The sequence below is a fragment of the Manis pentadactyla genome, chromosome 12 (assembly GCF_030020395.1).
Source record: "Manis pentadactyla isolate mManPen7 chromosome 12, mManPen7.hap1, whole genome shotgun sequence".
NCBI classification, from domain to species: Eukaryota; Metazoa; Chordata; class Mammalia; order Pholidota; family Manidae; genus Manis; species Manis pentadactyla.
The window spans coordinates 6,193,461-6,209,661 of record NC_080030.1 but is presented as its reverse complement, the minus strand read 5'-3'; the positions used below and the strand labels follow the sequence as shown (position 1 = coordinate 6,209,661).

Sequence of the window (16,201 nt, the reverse complement as noted above, 5' to 3'; positions counted from 1 at the left end):
ACACGGGAATATTAGTGGGCCATGGAAAGGAGTGACACCCTGACACACGCCTCACCAAGGAAGGAACCTGAACGCAGGGTGCTCAGTGAGAGATGCCAGACACAACAGCCTACACGCTGTGTGACCCCTTTCCTGTGACATGTCCAAAACGGGCAAATCCACACACAGAAAGTGGATTCATGGTTGCCAGGGTCTGGGGAGTGACTGCTCACAAGAGATAGGGCTTCTTTTTGGAGGCAATGGAACGTTCTAGAACTAGACAGAGGTGGTGGTTGCACAACATTGTGAATGCACCAAATGCCACTGAATTGTTCACTGAAAAAGGTTAGCTTTGTGTTACATGAATTTCACCTCAAGAAGGATCAGGCCTATGTGCTGGCAGGATTCGGGTAAGGAGCTCCGGCCACAGGCTAGCATTTGAAGGGGATACATAGGGCCACAGGTGTGGTGAGGGTCCCGACAGGCTTTCCTGCTATATTTCCAGTCAGCGAGGAAAGGGCTGAAAGGTGAGGAGCAGGGGTGCCCAGAGGCCTGCCCCTCACCCACCCCACAGCCCCACTGCCCTCCAACCTTCCTGCTGAGTGGGGTACATGCAGCCCAGTCTCTGTGCCGAAAGGCTCCCTGCCCTTCGTCACAGAAGGGGCCACTCTGAGCGCCGGCCCCACAAACTCTGGCCCACCCCATGTATGAGGTCCTGGTCTCCTGAGAAACTGCTCAGTACTGATGCTCCAGCCCGGGGCCTCCCTGACAGGCTGGTGCACTTGGCTGCTGCCCCTTCTAAACACAGCCTTCCTGCGCACAGAGATCAACGGCCGTAGCAACCCCTACTGCCCTGCTTTGCTCCTGTGGCTTTAAGACCTGGCACAAAGCAAGACACAAAGGAACGGGCACTAAACCGAGGGCAGACAGAGGGCAGGGGGGCTGGGAGGACCCCGCCTGCTGCCAGGGCCACTCTGGCACTTACATCAACAAAGGCCTCAACGGGGCTTTGAGTCCCCACCGAAGGAGGCCAAAACACAAAAAACAGAAGATGCTGCTGAGCCGAACAGCACCCTCCCACGCGTATGTTGAAGCCCCGACCCTCAGGACCTCGGAATGTGACCACATTGGAGGTGATTAAGATGGGGCTGTGAGGGTGGGCCCTGATCCGACTTGACCCAACGTGGTGTCTGCAGAAGAGGAGATCTGGACACGCAGAGGGCCACAGGGACGCCTGCACAGAGGGACGACCATGTGAGGACACAGAAGATGCCCAACTGCACACCAAGGAGAGGCCTCAGGGGGAACCAGACCTGCAAATCCAGAGACAGGAAGTGGGTTAGTGGGTGCCCGGGGCTGGGGGAGGGGGAGGGGGGACTGACTTCATGGGGATGGGGCTTTTGGGGGGATAATATAATCTAAAACTGGTTGTAGTTGATGGTTGTACCACCCTTCAAATATATTTTTTTAAAAATCGAAATGTTCATGTTAAATGGAAAAATTGTATGGTATGTTGATTCACTCCCTATAAAGCTGTTTTAAAAAAATCCTCTTGGACTTTAAGTGAAAAAAAGAAAATACCCTACTTTTATTTTATTCACTGGCATTTTCAACATTTGTGACTTTAATAAAAAATGCATTGATGCCCATACACTCATTAACAGCACATTACTGTCATGCTAGGAAACTGGGCACACGTTTTAATGGGGCAAGAATGTTAGTGCGTTCAACAAGCATTTCTGGGGTGTGTGGTGCATGAGTCAGCCACCTACGGCCAAACTTGGCCCACTGCCTATTTTTGTACATGGTTTTTGTACCTGGGGCTAAGAATGGTTGCACATTTTTAAATGGTCAGGGGGAAAGAATAATAAGAATTAAATTTTGTGACAAGTGCCAATCATGTAAAATTCAAATTCCAGTGTCTAAAATTTGCACTGCCAACAGGCATGCCCACCCGGGTATGTGTCCCCAGTGGCTGCTTTCAAGGGGCAACAGCAGAGCTGGGGGCTGCCACAGAGGTGCTGCAGGCTGCAAAGCCAAAGAAATTTACTTTCTGTCCGTGTGGTGTATAGAAAGTCTGGAGTGGAGGGCCACAGGGGGAGGCAGACTCGTGGGACCGGCTATGACCGAAGTCACTGTGTCCTGGAGGGCAGGTGGACGCTGGTGTGGGACCAGGAGGAAGCACCTGGTGGGCCTGCCAAGGCCTGCCCTTTGCCACAGGCACGGAGCATGGCAAAGCTGATCTGCTGGTCGGCAGGCCTGAAATAGTTCAGAGTGGGACAGGGCGACGGGAGGGGTGGCCTGGGGGAAAGGAAGCCAGAGCCCGCCTCCCCACCCAGCCACCCTGGGCATGATGAGGACAGTAGCGATCGGGTGACCAGTTCAGAAAAGCAGAAGATAACAAGTGGATGTGAAGAAATTGGAACCTGGTGGGACTAGAGAATGGGGCAGCCACTGTGCAAGAGAGCCTGGCAATTTCTCATAAAGTTATATGCAGTTATTAAATGATCCAACAATCCCACTTCTAGGCATATACCCAAAAGCATTAAAAGCCAGGTTTTCAGGTATTTGAACACTCATGTTCACAGCAGTATTATTCACAGGAGCCATGAAATAGAAACAACCCATGTCCATTGACAGACGCACAGATGGTCCATCCACACACTGGAATAGTACTCAGCCTTAAAAAGGACAGTCTGACACCTGTTACAATGTGCATGGACTCGGGGACACTGTGCTCAGGGACATAAGCCCGACAAAGAAGGACAGACCCTGTCTGATCCCACTCCTAGGAGGTCCCTAGGGGAGCCCCATCCACAGAGACAGAAAGTGGGTGGTGGGGCCGGGCGCCAGGGGAGGGGGTGGGAGTGAGTGCTTCATGGGACAGAGCTCCAGTCTGGGAAGATGGAAAGCTCTGGAACTGGATGGTGGGGTCAGCTGCATGACATGTGAATGTGCCTCATGCTGTGAGCTGTGCTCTTAGGTAATTTTATGTTATGTATTATTTATCACAATAAAAAAATGTGTGCTTCGGATGCTCACTGCTGCCATTTGGAGGTTGGTGGTGCCACTCACCGTGAAGATGAGCCCGATGCCTGCCCTCCCTGGCTGCTCTGCCAGCACGGGCCGGGCACCTACCCCTGCTACACACCTGTCTGTGTTTACGGGCACTTGGAATTTGCTCCACCACTCTGTGTGACGAGTACCATTTATTCCTGTCTCGCAGATGAGGAAACTGAGGCTCGGGTGGCAGAGCCCCTTGCTCAAGGCCACCCACAAAAAGGTGGAAAGCGGGTTCCAGGCCAGGTTGATGAGCGTGGGAAGCCAGCGTCCACTGTCTTGTGCCAGGGCTGAAGGCAGGGCCCAGTCACCCCTGGGTACCCCTCCCCTGGAGCTCCTGCTGGCCCTGCTGCCTCTGGTTTCCTGGAAGCCCCCCGAGGGCCCTCTGGGTCCTTTCTGAAGCCAACCCTTCTCTCTTGCCCTCACGACAGGGCCAGGGCTACAAACCACCTTATAATTATTCACGCATTTATTAGTTTTCTTTACGACTATCACTGATTTTATTGAGTTTATAAACTCATTTAAAGAGTCATGGTGTTGGTGTTAATTGGAACCTAAATTTCTTGATGCACATTAGAACAAAGCACATAACTACTAACACTTAGAACACTTCCCACCTCACCTAAAATCATCCCGGGACGCCCAGCACTAAGCATCCCACCTTCCCAAACCTTCAAGGCCAAGAATTGAGGTCAGCATTTCTCAGCCAGGGGTGATTCTGCCCCTCAAAGGACACGTGGCGGCGTCGGGGACATCAGTGGTTGTTAACAACTACGGGTGCTCCTGGCACCAAGTGGTTGGGAGCTCAACCCCTGACCGTGCCTAGGACAGCCCACCCGAGAGCGACCTGGTCCCCAAATCACAGTGCTAACCCGGACCTGAGGGCAGAGAACTGGCTCAAGCCCTGCCCCATCCCCATGCTGTGCAGAGAAAGCCTTGGGAGGGGCTGAGAGCCCAGGATGGGTACAGACCCCGACACACATGCCCACGTGCCCGCAGTCCCGTGGCTGACACCCTCCCAGGCCAAGTCACCCTGTGCCCTGAGGAACTTGGCCGGGGGAGGTCTGCCCACGGCCCCCCTTCCTTGTCCCCTGCAGGGCTCTGGGGTGCCAGGGAGTGGAGGGATGCTGGGGGCTGTAGGGGTGGGCAGGACCCCACTGGGCTGCACCCCACCTGGCTGCAGCTTCTCCAGGCAGGAAGCCAATCTGAAGTCCCCTCCCTGCTGGGGAGACCGACGCCATTCCTGCCCACTACAGACAGGCAATGGGACAGGTGATCTTTTCTGCAAAGCCCTGCATTGGGAGCCCCTGGTCCCCCGAGCCCCCTGGCCTTGGGCGCTGTCCCGGATGCCCTGATGGCCAAGGGAGGAGAGAGCCGGAAATCTATGCCGCCGCCACCACCACCGACGGAGGCAGAGGTCCTGGAGGTGGGGGACAAGGCTGCAGGGTGGCTCCCCGCCCCCCCTTTCCCCACTCTATTTTAGGGCCACCCTCCCCCCACCCCAAGCACTTGCCACACACATCAAGTAGCACTCAGCCACCCTCTTAATCAGCAGTTACTCTGCCGGCACCCCCACCTCCACCCCCACCCACATCCCAGAGCAGTCTCATCCAATGTCTGCCCCTACCTCTTGTGTCCTTCGAGCCACCAGGCCCCTGAGGGGACGTCCTCAGGGCCAATGGGTGGTGGGGGAGACCCTGGCTGGGACCTGGGGGAGGAGCAAACTGACAGGGACGACAGGGCACCTGAAGGCCTCACACTGCCACTTGCCCTCCGCTGCCACCCAGGAGCCCCCCAGATCCACCCAGCGCATTCTGAGGGGGCCTGGGGCACCCTCCTTAAACTGGCCTCATCACCTCCCCACTCCCTTTAAGCTTCTCCGTAGTTCAACAAGATCATGACACAACTGGTCTCAGGGAGGGGAGAGGGTGCCGGAGCCAGCAGGCGGCTCCCAGAGCAGAGGCATCCGGGGACTCAGTGGGCCCGTTCCGGGCTGGCCTGGAAGTCTTCCCATGAAGGGACCTTCGAAACCAACACCTGGGAGCCTGGGGAAGTGGGTAGGAAGGGCACCCTGATCTTGATCCCCGTCCACTCCCAGAGGGGAGGCAGCACTGTGGCCACTTCACCACGACACATGCATTCTGGGCTCTCCTGGCCGGGAAGGGGGTCCCCAGCTCCATCCCCTCTAGGACAAGGACAATCACAGATGAGAAGGCCCAGCCCCTCCTCCTCCTCACCGCCCTCCACCCCCTGGGATGGGTCCCCAAACCCCCTGGGACAGTTAAGTGCCACCAGGGCTGTGTCTCTGACGTCCTTTGCACGGGGTATGTCATTTTACCACTGTTCTGTGTCTCACTGTCCAGGCCGCTGAGCGGGCTGGCAGGAGGGACAGGGGACAATTTTGGTACTTACTTTTCTTTTTCTCTCACAACAGGGGGGCTAAAGTTCTCAGGGGCTGAAGGAGCCGCTTGGGGCTGGCAGGGCTGGCTTTATAGGAGCCGCCGAACCCGCCCTGCGCCCCAGATATTAATAGAGGCGCAGCTTCTTGCCCGAGTATGGTCACGCGCACAGCAGCTGTGGGCTCCCTGGCCCCAGCCCTTCTCCCAGCACTGGCTCACGGCCTCCGGCCCAGGGCAGCAGGCACGCACACTGCCCTCTGACCTACAAGAGGCAGGCAGTGCTCCACGAGACCCAGCAGTGTGGTGAATCCTGCCCCCAAGACCCCAAAATCTACAGGACTCATGCCTTCCTTTCCTTCCACCTTCACTGCCACCCTAGGAGGCAGATGCGACCACTGTCCTAAGGGAGGGCAAAACACCGAGAGAGACGTGGCTGTATTCACCAAGAACCAGGAGCCCAGTCGGGCTGCGTGCAAAGCCAGGACTGTTGACTCATCCTGCAGATGGTGTGACTCAACGCGAGCTGCGGCATAAGGCCTAAAATTGGACTCAATCATGTGTGTGGCTGTTGGGAGCAAACCTGTGGGCCTTTAGGCAGGCTTGGTTACGAAAGCCTTAAGACAACAGCAACCTTTAAGTAAAGTCTCTCCTGTAAAGTCAGCAACAATGAATCCATCCACGCGTTAGAAACAAGTTTTCCGCTATTACCAAGAAACGCATTTAGTAAACTCCTAAGTTAGAACTAGTGGTTAAGCTACCTAGCAACATGCGCTTTTCTGTCCTTTGTTAATCAAAAAAACACCCTCTGCCCCAGGGGAAAGCCCCACCCTTAAAACCTCCCTCCCAAGGGCCCCCACCCACAAAATGGCGAACTCCCTGCTTCTCTTCCGGGTCCTCCGCTCCCACCGGCGCCAGCCAAGGCTCAATCACCCCTCTGCACCTTCCCGCCGGCGCCACCTAAAGCCCAATCACCTTCTGACCCACCCCTTCCTCGCAATCTGTATAAATTGAGCCTGCAAACAATAAACTGCCAGCTTGATCAGACATCCTGTCTTGCTGTCCGTTCTTTGTGTCCCTTGCCCCTTCATTCTCTCCTCCAGGTCGTCGACCCCCGTTGATAGTCCCGCGGGTCGGGACAACTGGCGCCCAACGTGGGGCATCCTAGGCCTGACAGACCGAAGAGGAGAGAACGTCGCCCCCAGGAGGGTGGGGGTGGGTGGGTGGGGGTGGGGTGGGCCCACCTCACCCCACCCCACCCCCACCCACCCACCCATGAAAGGAGGTGTCTGCAGCGAGACCCTCGCCTGAGTCGCCACGTTCTGAACCCGGCGTGAGACAGACTCGTGTGTATTTCCCCGGCGACGCATTTAGGAAGGTAAGTTATGGGGCAAGCATCCTCCCAAGAAGAATTATTTATAGCCGGACTCAAAGAGTCCCTCAGGACACGAAGAACAAGGGTTAAGAAAAAAGATTTGAAACGTTTTTTTTGTCTTTCTAGAAGATGTCTGTCCTTGGTTCCCTCAAGAAGGGACCATTAGTGAAAAGAAATGGCAACGAGTAGGCGATTGCCTTCAAGACTATTATAGAGTTTTTGGTCCAGAAAAAGTACCTGTGTCAGCATTTAGCTATTGGAACCTCATTAATGATGTCCTGCGCGTTCATCGCGAGTGGCCCGATTTACAGAAAATTGTCATTGAGGGAGAAAAAACCTTGAGATCCCGCTCTCGTCCCCCTTCCGAAGCTTCTTGGCCAGCCTCCCCTTCTCTCAAAACACATCCTTCAGATTCCGCTGCAAACCCCTCCAAAATATCAGACAGACTCCCACCCTTACCGACGGTTGAGTCTCTTTCCCCATCACTCACGGAAAAAGTTTCCTCCCCTGATAATTCCGCTGACTCCCGTCCTCTCCCTGTTATCCCTCCCCCAAATATTTACCCTAGTCTTGTCGACTTAAATCCTGACGAGCCCCTTAATCCCGCTGATGGAGCCACTTTGGAGGAAGAGGCAGCGCGTTATAATAATCCTGACTGGCCACCTAAAGCCCCTACCGTCGCCCTTGCCTCTGCGCTTCACCCACAAGCAGTAACCTTACCCCCCTTCATCCCCCCGCCACCTTATCACTCCCCTGTTCTTGACCAAGTGTTTCCCGCCTCCTCCTCTCTCTCCCGTAAGCGTTTACATGCTGCAAATGACCTCTCAGTCCTCAGGCAGATGGTCAAAAATTGAAAAGAACAACTCCAACTCCTACAAGCCATTCGCGACCTAGATCAAGAGCTCTCCAAACTAATCCATTTAACCCACACCCCAAATTCTTCCTCTAAAAGTATTTCCCCTCCCTCGAAATCACTTTTTCACAAAACAAAAAAATCGCCCAACCCTGTCCTGACTTTTCCTGTCTCCCTACGGAGTGGAGTTTCTATTCCCCGGAGCCCCTCCCCTAGATTATTTGACCCCGATAACCCTGAAGAAGAGAGCACTGATCCTCATAAGAAAGAAGAAGGTCCCGTGAGTACTGCTCTTGTTGATAGAACCCAGAGAGACTCATGGCGTGACAATAAAGATGACTATTTAGACAATGGCCCCGAAGACCGAGCCGAAAGAGGCCCGTGTCCTAACGACAAGCCTCCAGTAACAGCCTTTACACCCCTAGATATCCGAGCTCTAGAAAAGCTCAAGTCAGCTGTTTCCAATTATGGGCCTACCGCCCCGTTTACCCTAGCTCTGCTAGAATCTATCACTAATGATTGGCTTACCCCAAATGAATTTCATCAGCTTGCTCGCGCAGCCCTAAGCGGGGGAGACTTTGTTCTTTGAAAAACCGAGCTTGCCGAATTCGCTAAAGAAATTGAAAGTAAAAATCTTACCCGACCCAGTTCCCGAGACTAGACAGCAAAAAGAATGTTAGGTGAAGCTCCTTATAACTCTAGCAGTCCAAGCACGCTTTCCCACAGGCCTCCTGGCTCAAGTCAGACAAGCTGGCCTCGGAGCTTGGAAAAAGTTACCCCCTAAAGGAGCCGCTACTGCCGCTCTTACTAAGATACAGCAAGAAGCAGACGAGCCCTATAGCTCTTTCGTCAGCCGCCTTACAGAGGCAGCTGAGCGCATGTTCGGAATCCAAGAGCCAGACAACCCCTTTATTAAACAGCTGGCTTTTGAGAATGCTAATCCAGTCTGTCAGGACCTGCTTCGACATCATCGCAAAGAGTCAGTGTCCGACTTCGTGCGCCTCTGCGCAGGCGCCGGAACTAGTCATGCCATTGGACTGGCTACTGGAGTTGCCTTGCAAAGGGTAGGCATTGGCTCAACACAAAAAACTTGTTTTAATTGCAAGCAGCCTGGGCATTTTGCTAAAGATTGCCCACAGCCTCGAAACCCTCAGCCTCCCAATTCTGGCCTTAATCTGCCCCTTCCTAGCAATTCTGGCAACACCCCTAAACCAACTAATCCATTTCCCCCCTCCACCCCTTGTCCCAGATGTCAAAAAGGATATCACTGGGCCAGAGAATGCCGGTCAAAAACCGATATACAAAGCCTGCCCCTCCCTTTTAGGAATCAGGGAAACCCCTTCAGGGGGCAGCCACCGGCCCCCCTGCAGAAGATGAACCCCGGGGCAATTGGGTTCAGACCTCTGGAGAGCTACAAAAAACAGTCCAGGATTGGACCTCTGTTCCACCACCAGTACAATATTGAATCCAGAAGAAGGGACAAAGCTTCTACAGACAGGCATCCGAGGGCCCCTCCTCCCTAACACCTTTGGCTTAATTCTGGGACACGCTTCAGCCTCCCTAAAAGGGCTTCAAATACACCCTGGAGTAATTGATCCAGATTTCAAAGGAGAAATTCAGATCCTAGCCTCCACTCTTAGGGGCCCTCTATATATTCCAGCAAAATATACCCTTGCCCAACTTCTTCTCCTACCCCTTATCCCCTCCTCCAATAAGTGCCTTAAAGAGCACCGTGAAACGAGTGACATACGCACCACAGATGTCTATTGGACTCAACAAATCACGCGTGCCCGCCCCATGCTAACTCTGTCCTTAAATGGGAAAGCCTTTCAAGGCCTAGACTCAGGAGCAGATGCCACTGTTATTGCCAAAGAGCAGTGGCCCTCTTCCTGGCCCCTTACAAACTCCACCACCCACCTACAAGGAATCGGACAGTCTCAAAATCCTCAAGTTAGTTCCCAGTCCCTTCATTGGTCAGATCAGGAAGGGAATTCAGGGACAGTTATTCCTTTTGTAATTCCTAAGCTTCCAGTCAATTTGTGGGGACGAGACATTCTCTCTCAAATGAATATTATTATGTGTAGCCCGAATGAGCTAGTGACCAAGCAAATGCTGACACAAGGCTACTTGCCTGGCCAAGGGCTAGGAAAGAATGCACAAGGTATTAGAACTCCTGTGACCATCGCATCAAATACTCAGAGAAAGGGACTGGGATTCCCTTTCTCCTAGAGGCCACAATCATACCTGTACCCCAGCAGTATGCCGATAAAATAACATGGAAAACAACCGAGCCTGTCTGGGTTGATCAGTGGCCTCTGAATGCAGAAAAACTACATGCAGCCACGCAGCTTGTACAGGAGCAGCTGGTAGCAGGCCATACTGAACCTTCCAATTCTCCTTGGAATACACCCATTTTCGTCATCGCAAAAAAATCAGGCAAATGGAGGCTACTACAAGACCTTCGAGCCATTAATAAAGTTATGGTCCCTATGGGTGCCTTGCAGCCTGGCCTCCCATCCCCTGCTGCTATACCCGTAAACTATTATAGGATTGTTATAGACTTGCAAGATTGTTTCTTTACTATTCCTCTCCACCCAGATGATTGTATCCATTTTGCCTTTAGCCTTCCTCAAATCAACTTTAACAAACCAACGCCTAGGTATCAATGGCGTGTTCTTCCCCAAGGTATGGCGAATAGCCCTACCTTAGCCCAAAAATTCATAGCCCGAATTCTAGACCCTGTTAGGAGACAATGGCCTCATATTTACTTCCTTCATTATATGGATGACATCCTTATTGCTTCCCCCGATGAAGCCCAAAGCATTGCCTGCTTTCAACACCTTCTAGAAACCCTAGAAGCCTCCCATTTAAAAATTGCTCCCAATAAAATTCAGTTTTCTGAACCCTATACTTACCTAGGCTATAGCCTCCGAGCTCACCGAATTTTCACACCCAAAATAGAGCTTCACACTTCTTCCCTCAAAACACTGCATGACTTTCAAAAATTGTTAGGCAACCTACAGTTTTTAAGGCCATACCTAAAACTTCCCTCTGAAAGTTTGACTCCCTTAAACAATTTACTAGCAGGCGACTCGCATCCCCTTTCCCCCTGCATCCTAACGCCCCTAGCAGTTGCTGCTATAGAACAGATAAATCAAGCTATCTCTCTACAAACCTCCTTTCAGATTAACTACTCCTCTCCTTTATATCTTATCATTTGTGCCACCACCCATGCTCCAGTAGGAGTTTTTTGGCAGTCTACCAAGACTCTTGAACAACGAGGCAAGCCTCTTCTTTGGGTCTACCTCTCCAACAAACCTGTAAAAGTCCTAACACCTTACTTTTCCCTAGCTGCCTCTGTTATTATAAAAGGAAGAAAACTAAACAGACAGTATTTTGGTAAAGATCCCGATATCCTTGTTGTTCCATATACTACAGAGCAGATAGATTGGTTGCTACAAACCAACGATGACTGGGGTATCGCTTGTGCCTCCTTTGCTGAAACCATAGATAATCATTATCCCACTGACCCTTTAATCCAGTTTAGCAGACTACATCCCCTAGATTTTCCCAGAGTTACCTCCCCCTCTCCTTTGCAAGAAGCCCTCCTGTCTTCACAGACGGCTCAGCAACAAGGGGGGGCGGCATATGTTATTCAAGATAAAACCCCCGTCTCCCTGCCCACTCCCTTTTCATCCGCCCAACTTGTTGAACTTTACGCAGTCCTCCAAGTGTTCCAATTGCTCTCTAATACCCCTTTCAATCTCTATACAGAAAGCTCTTACATAGCCCACTCAGTATCTCTCCTAGAAACCACTCCCTTTATTAAACCTTCCTCCAACGCTGCTGATCTGTTTAGACAAATTCAATATCTCATAGTCCGACACTCTAACCCCTTTTTTATTGGCCATTTGCGGGCTCACACAGGACTCCCCGGCCCTCTTTCAGCAGGCAGTGCCCTTGCTGACCAGGCCACCCGTACTCTTCCCTTAATAGCGCCAGCTTTCAGCAGTGCACCCCTAACTCAAGCTCAGCATGCTCACTCCCTCCACCACCTTTCAGCAAATACTCTGCAGCTCATGTTCAAAATTACCAGAGGGCAAGCCCGAGAAATTGTCAAAAGATGTAATGACTGTGTTCCACATCTTCCTGTTCCTCATTTAGGAGTAAACCCTCGGGGACTAATCCTGAATGAAATCTGGCAAATGGATGTCACTCATTTCACCCCCTTTAAAAAGATGAAATACCTCCATGTTACTATAGATACCTTTAGTGGTTCTATCTTCGCGTCGCCCCTTACTGGAGAGACTTCTAAAGATGTCATTACCCACACCTTGCGCTGTTTTACAGTGCTAGGCAAGCCAAAGATCATTAAAAACCGACAATGGGCCAGGTTACACAGGAGCTAAATTTCAGCGCTTCTGTTCTGACTTCCAGATAAAACATATCACAGGCATCCCATATAATCCCCAAGCACAAGGAATTGTAGAGCGAGCTCATCAAACTCTTAAAAACACACTCTCCCGCCTCAAGAACAATCCCCTCCTGTATACAACTATCAGTCCCCATAATCAACTTAGCCATGCCTTGTTTGTCATTAACTTCCTGACGCTCGACTCCCACGAATGCTCAGCTGCTGATCGGTTATGGCACCCAAAAACCAATGAACTTCAAGCGTTAGTAAAATGGAGAGATCCACTGACTTTCGCATGGAAAGGTCCCGACCCCGTTATTATCGGGCCGAGGGTCCGTCTGCATTTATGACCAGCAAAACTCCGAGCCTTGATGGCTCCCTGAAAGGCTAGTTAAAACTGCTAACTTACCACAGTCCAGACTGGAGCTTCCATCTCCGCCTGAGACAAATTATCTTTGCAGATGCAGTCGCCAAAAGTCCTCATCCTGATCATGACCACAGCTCTGAGCCATCAGCCAGCTCCACAACCCGCGAGATCCCGACACTTTCCCTGGAACTACACCTGGATAGTGCTTTCTGAAAGAGGAGATGTTGTTTGGTCCCGCTCTCAAATCTCGCCAGACGTCTGGTGGCCAAGTGTTTTACAACCCGATCTCTGTAAATTAGCCCTAGGTGCAGGAGCCCCTTGGGGTGTAGAAGATCTTCTTGAGCAGAGTGTAGCGCCTAATACTCCTCGTGGGGCGTCAGATTCCCCCGGTTGCTCTGATGAACATCGCCGAACAGCCCTTAGGTCATACACTTTTTATGTCTGCCCCGGGCAACACCGACCCCGTGAACTCCTCCATAAATGCGGAGGCAAAACAGATTTTTATTGTGCATCTTGGGGATGTGAGACCACAGGAGATGGTTACTGGAAGCCCTCCTCTTCCTGGGATTATATTACTGTCAAAGCCCATTATCCCCACCACAGCGCTTTTTGGTCAGACGATGTGATCCCAGGATGCAAAAATTCGAATACTACTACTAAAGGTTGGTGCAACCCTCTTTCAATCACATTCACCGAACCAGGGAAAAAGGCCTCAAGCTGGACACAAGGATATACTTGGGGTCTTCGCTTATATAAAGAACATTATGATGAAGGCATCACCTTTACTATTAAACTCCTTAAAGAGTTCCCTGCCACCCCTTCCGCCGCCATAGGCCCAAATACAGTCCTAGGTGGGAAGCACCCTCCCCCACCAAAGCCTTCCGCCCTCGCCTGACCATAGCTTCACCACCGGCAGTCTTAAACCCTCCCCTATGTCGCCAGTGCCCGCCCTAGCGAGCTCTAAAGACCTTGTCCTCACCCTATAAATCAAACCTTCCTTAGTCTTAATTCCACCACTCCTGAGCTTACCGCCGAATGTTGGTTATGTTACCACTCTTCCCCGCCTTTTTATGAAGGTGCCGCAATCCCTGGCAACTTCTCCACCTCCAATGATACCTACAACTGCCGTTGGGAACGCGCTAGTTGGGAAGGCCTAACCTTAGCCCAAGTAGTCGGTAATGGGACTTGTATAACTAACACTCCTTGAAAGATCCCTCACGAGTACACCCACCTCTGTCGAGAAATCTTCCCCATTGAACAGGGACCCCAATTTATAGTTCCCCCCAATGACACCTGGTGGGCCTGCTTAGATGGACTCACCCCCTGTACCTACAATCCCATTTTACAAGAGCATGGATTTTGTGTTCTCGTAAGTTATACCCAGGCTCATTTACTACCGGCCTGATGAGTTCTTCCATATCTGGGAACAATCTTCAGACCCTTCTCTTCCTAAACGCTCCCGCCGAGAACCCATTACTGCTGTTACTATCGCTGTTTTGCTTGGCCTAGGGACTGTAGGTGCAGGCACAGGCATATCTTCTCTGCTTCTTTCTAACTCCCGCTATCACGAGCTCAGTGCCACTATAGATCAAGATATCCAAGAATTGCAAAAAGTAATCTCTGACCTGACAGACTCGATCTCGTCCCTTGCTGAAGTAGTTCTCCAAAATCGCAGAGGGCTAGATCTGCTCTTTCTGCAGCAGGGCGGGCTTTGTGCCGCCCTGAAGGAGGAGTGTTGTTTCTATGCTGACAAAACAGGAGTACTTAGAGATAGTATGAGAAGAGTTAGAGAAAGGTTAGAAAAAAGGAGAATAGAAAGAGAGCAGAGTGAAAGTTGGTATAAAAATTGGTTCTCCACCTCTCCATGGCTTACTACTCTTTTACCCTCTCTCATAGGCCCCCTTATAGGATTAATATTGCTCTTGTCTTTTGGCCCTTGGGCTCTTAAACATTTGACGAGCCTTGTAAAGAAGCAAATAGACACCCTTGTTGGCAAGCCTATTCAAGTCCACTATCACAAACTTGCCTGCCATAGTGATGAGGAAGCTCCCTCCTCCAGCAGATATAAACATCAGGATGACTCTTCTAAGAGTCCTTGAGCAAGCTGGCTGAGTACCAAGGGTAATGGCAGCGAAAAACCTGCCTTGAGGGACATGTCTGATTGCATAGTGGTTTGTGTCCAGTGTCTTCCTCTCCTCAGAAAATAAGGACATTTTGTGCATAATCAAGCAACTCCCTTCAGCACAGTCTGTAAGACTAAAGGAGTTCTTACACGTCAGGTACCCATACGCCAGGTACCCACTGAGGATCAGACCTCTGTACCCCACCCCACCCCTTGGAGTACTCAGCTTTACAGAATCCTCACTGAAAAATATTAATTCTGACAACAAATCAAGTCAAGACTGGTAGCCAATGACGGGTAAGATATGGTTGTATTGGGAATACCAACCTAAGACGGTATAGTCGCTAGAGGACTATAGCCCCATGACGGGTAAGGATTTCCTTCAGCCATACAACCTAAGACAGGCACAGGCCTTGACCCAGCTGGAGTTAGGCTGGCTGTTCCAATATAAGAAAAACGGGGGAGATGTTGGGAGCAAACCTGTGGGCCTTTAGGCAGGCTCGGTTACGAAAGCCTTAAGACAACAGCAACCTTTAAAGTCTCCTGTAAAGTCAGCAACAATGAATCCGTCCACGCGTTAGAAACAAGTTTTCCGCTATTACCAAGAAACGCATTTAGTAAACTCCTAAGTTAGAACTAGTGGTTAAGCTACCTAGCAACATGCGCTTTTCTGTCCTTTGTTAATCAAAAAAAACACCCTCTGCCCCAGGGGAAAGCCCCACCCTTAAAACCTCCCTCCCAAGGGCCCCCACCCACAAAATGGCGAACTCCCTGCTTCTCTTTCGGGGCCTCCGCTCCCACCGGCGCCACCTAAAGCCCAATCACCTTCTGACCCACCCCTTCCTCGCTACCTGTATAAATTGAGCCTGCAAACAATAAACTGCCAGCTTGATCAGACATCCTGTCTTGCTGTCCGTTCTTTGTGTCCCTTGCCCCTTCATTCTCTCCAGGTCGTCGACCCCCTGGCCATGCCAGGGGTCAGCAGAGAGGAGGGTCAGGAAGGGCAGCTACCAGGGGCGGAGGTTGAAACAGAGAGCAGGTGTCCACCGCCGGGTGCCTGGCACAGCGCACGGGAAGCACTTCCCCACCCGCCTGGGTGGTGGTTTCTGCGGTTGGTCTGCCCCTGGCCATTTCTAGCCGTTGGCCCCCTCAGGCCGGAGTGGGTCACTGGTGTGGGTGCCGGGTGGCCCCGGACCATGCCCCCGTCTCACACCGTGGCAGACTGCAACCTTTGTGGCTAGAACCGGGAGGCCCTGAGTAGCCCCCCCACTGCGCCTCCCACGGATGAGGTCAACTAGCCGGACAGCCCTCCTGATCCAGGGAACAGGCAGGGCTCCTACTGATCCCCAAGCAACCGGTGTCCTTTCCTGCCAGCCGCTGTATCACTCCAACCAACCAATGACATCTCCCCACAGGAACCAGGGTCCCTACTCCTCCCTCCATGACAAAGCCTGTTCTCAAGTAGGTCTCAAGGGCCCATGGTGTCCACCCCACTACAGCCCCCACCCCGACTGTGAGTCTGTGTGACTCATAAGCAGCTGTCCACTCATGTGCGGTGTCAGGTATCATGATGCACATGGCCACCCCTTATCCCACAGGGGGCTCCCGCCCTACCCGGGGTGACAGATTTGATGA

At 51.9% G+C, this 16,201-nt stretch overlaps 2 long non-coding RNA genes across 2 annotated transcripts; one reads left to right on the top strand and one right to left on the bottom strand.

The window, feature by feature from the left end:
- Window positions 1–1,036: 1,036 nt before the first annotated feature.
- LOC118911374 (uncharacterized) lies at window positions 1,037–6,476 on the bottom strand. Its single transcript, XR_005024425.2, has 2 exons — window positions 5,452–6,476; window positions 1,037–1,292 (listed from the first exon to the last, which is right to left on the bottom strand). It is a non-coding gene; the product is annotated as an uncharacterized LOC118911374 (long non-coding RNA).
- A 212-nt stretch (window positions 6,477–6,688) lies between these two features.
- On the top strand, window positions 6,689–15,463 carry LOC130680015 (uncharacterized). Its single transcript, XR_008993013.1, has 2 exons — window positions 6,689–6,813; window positions 12,539–15,463. It is a non-coding gene; the product is annotated as an uncharacterized LOC130680015 (long non-coding RNA).
- Window positions 15,464–16,201: the final 738 nt, after the last annotated feature.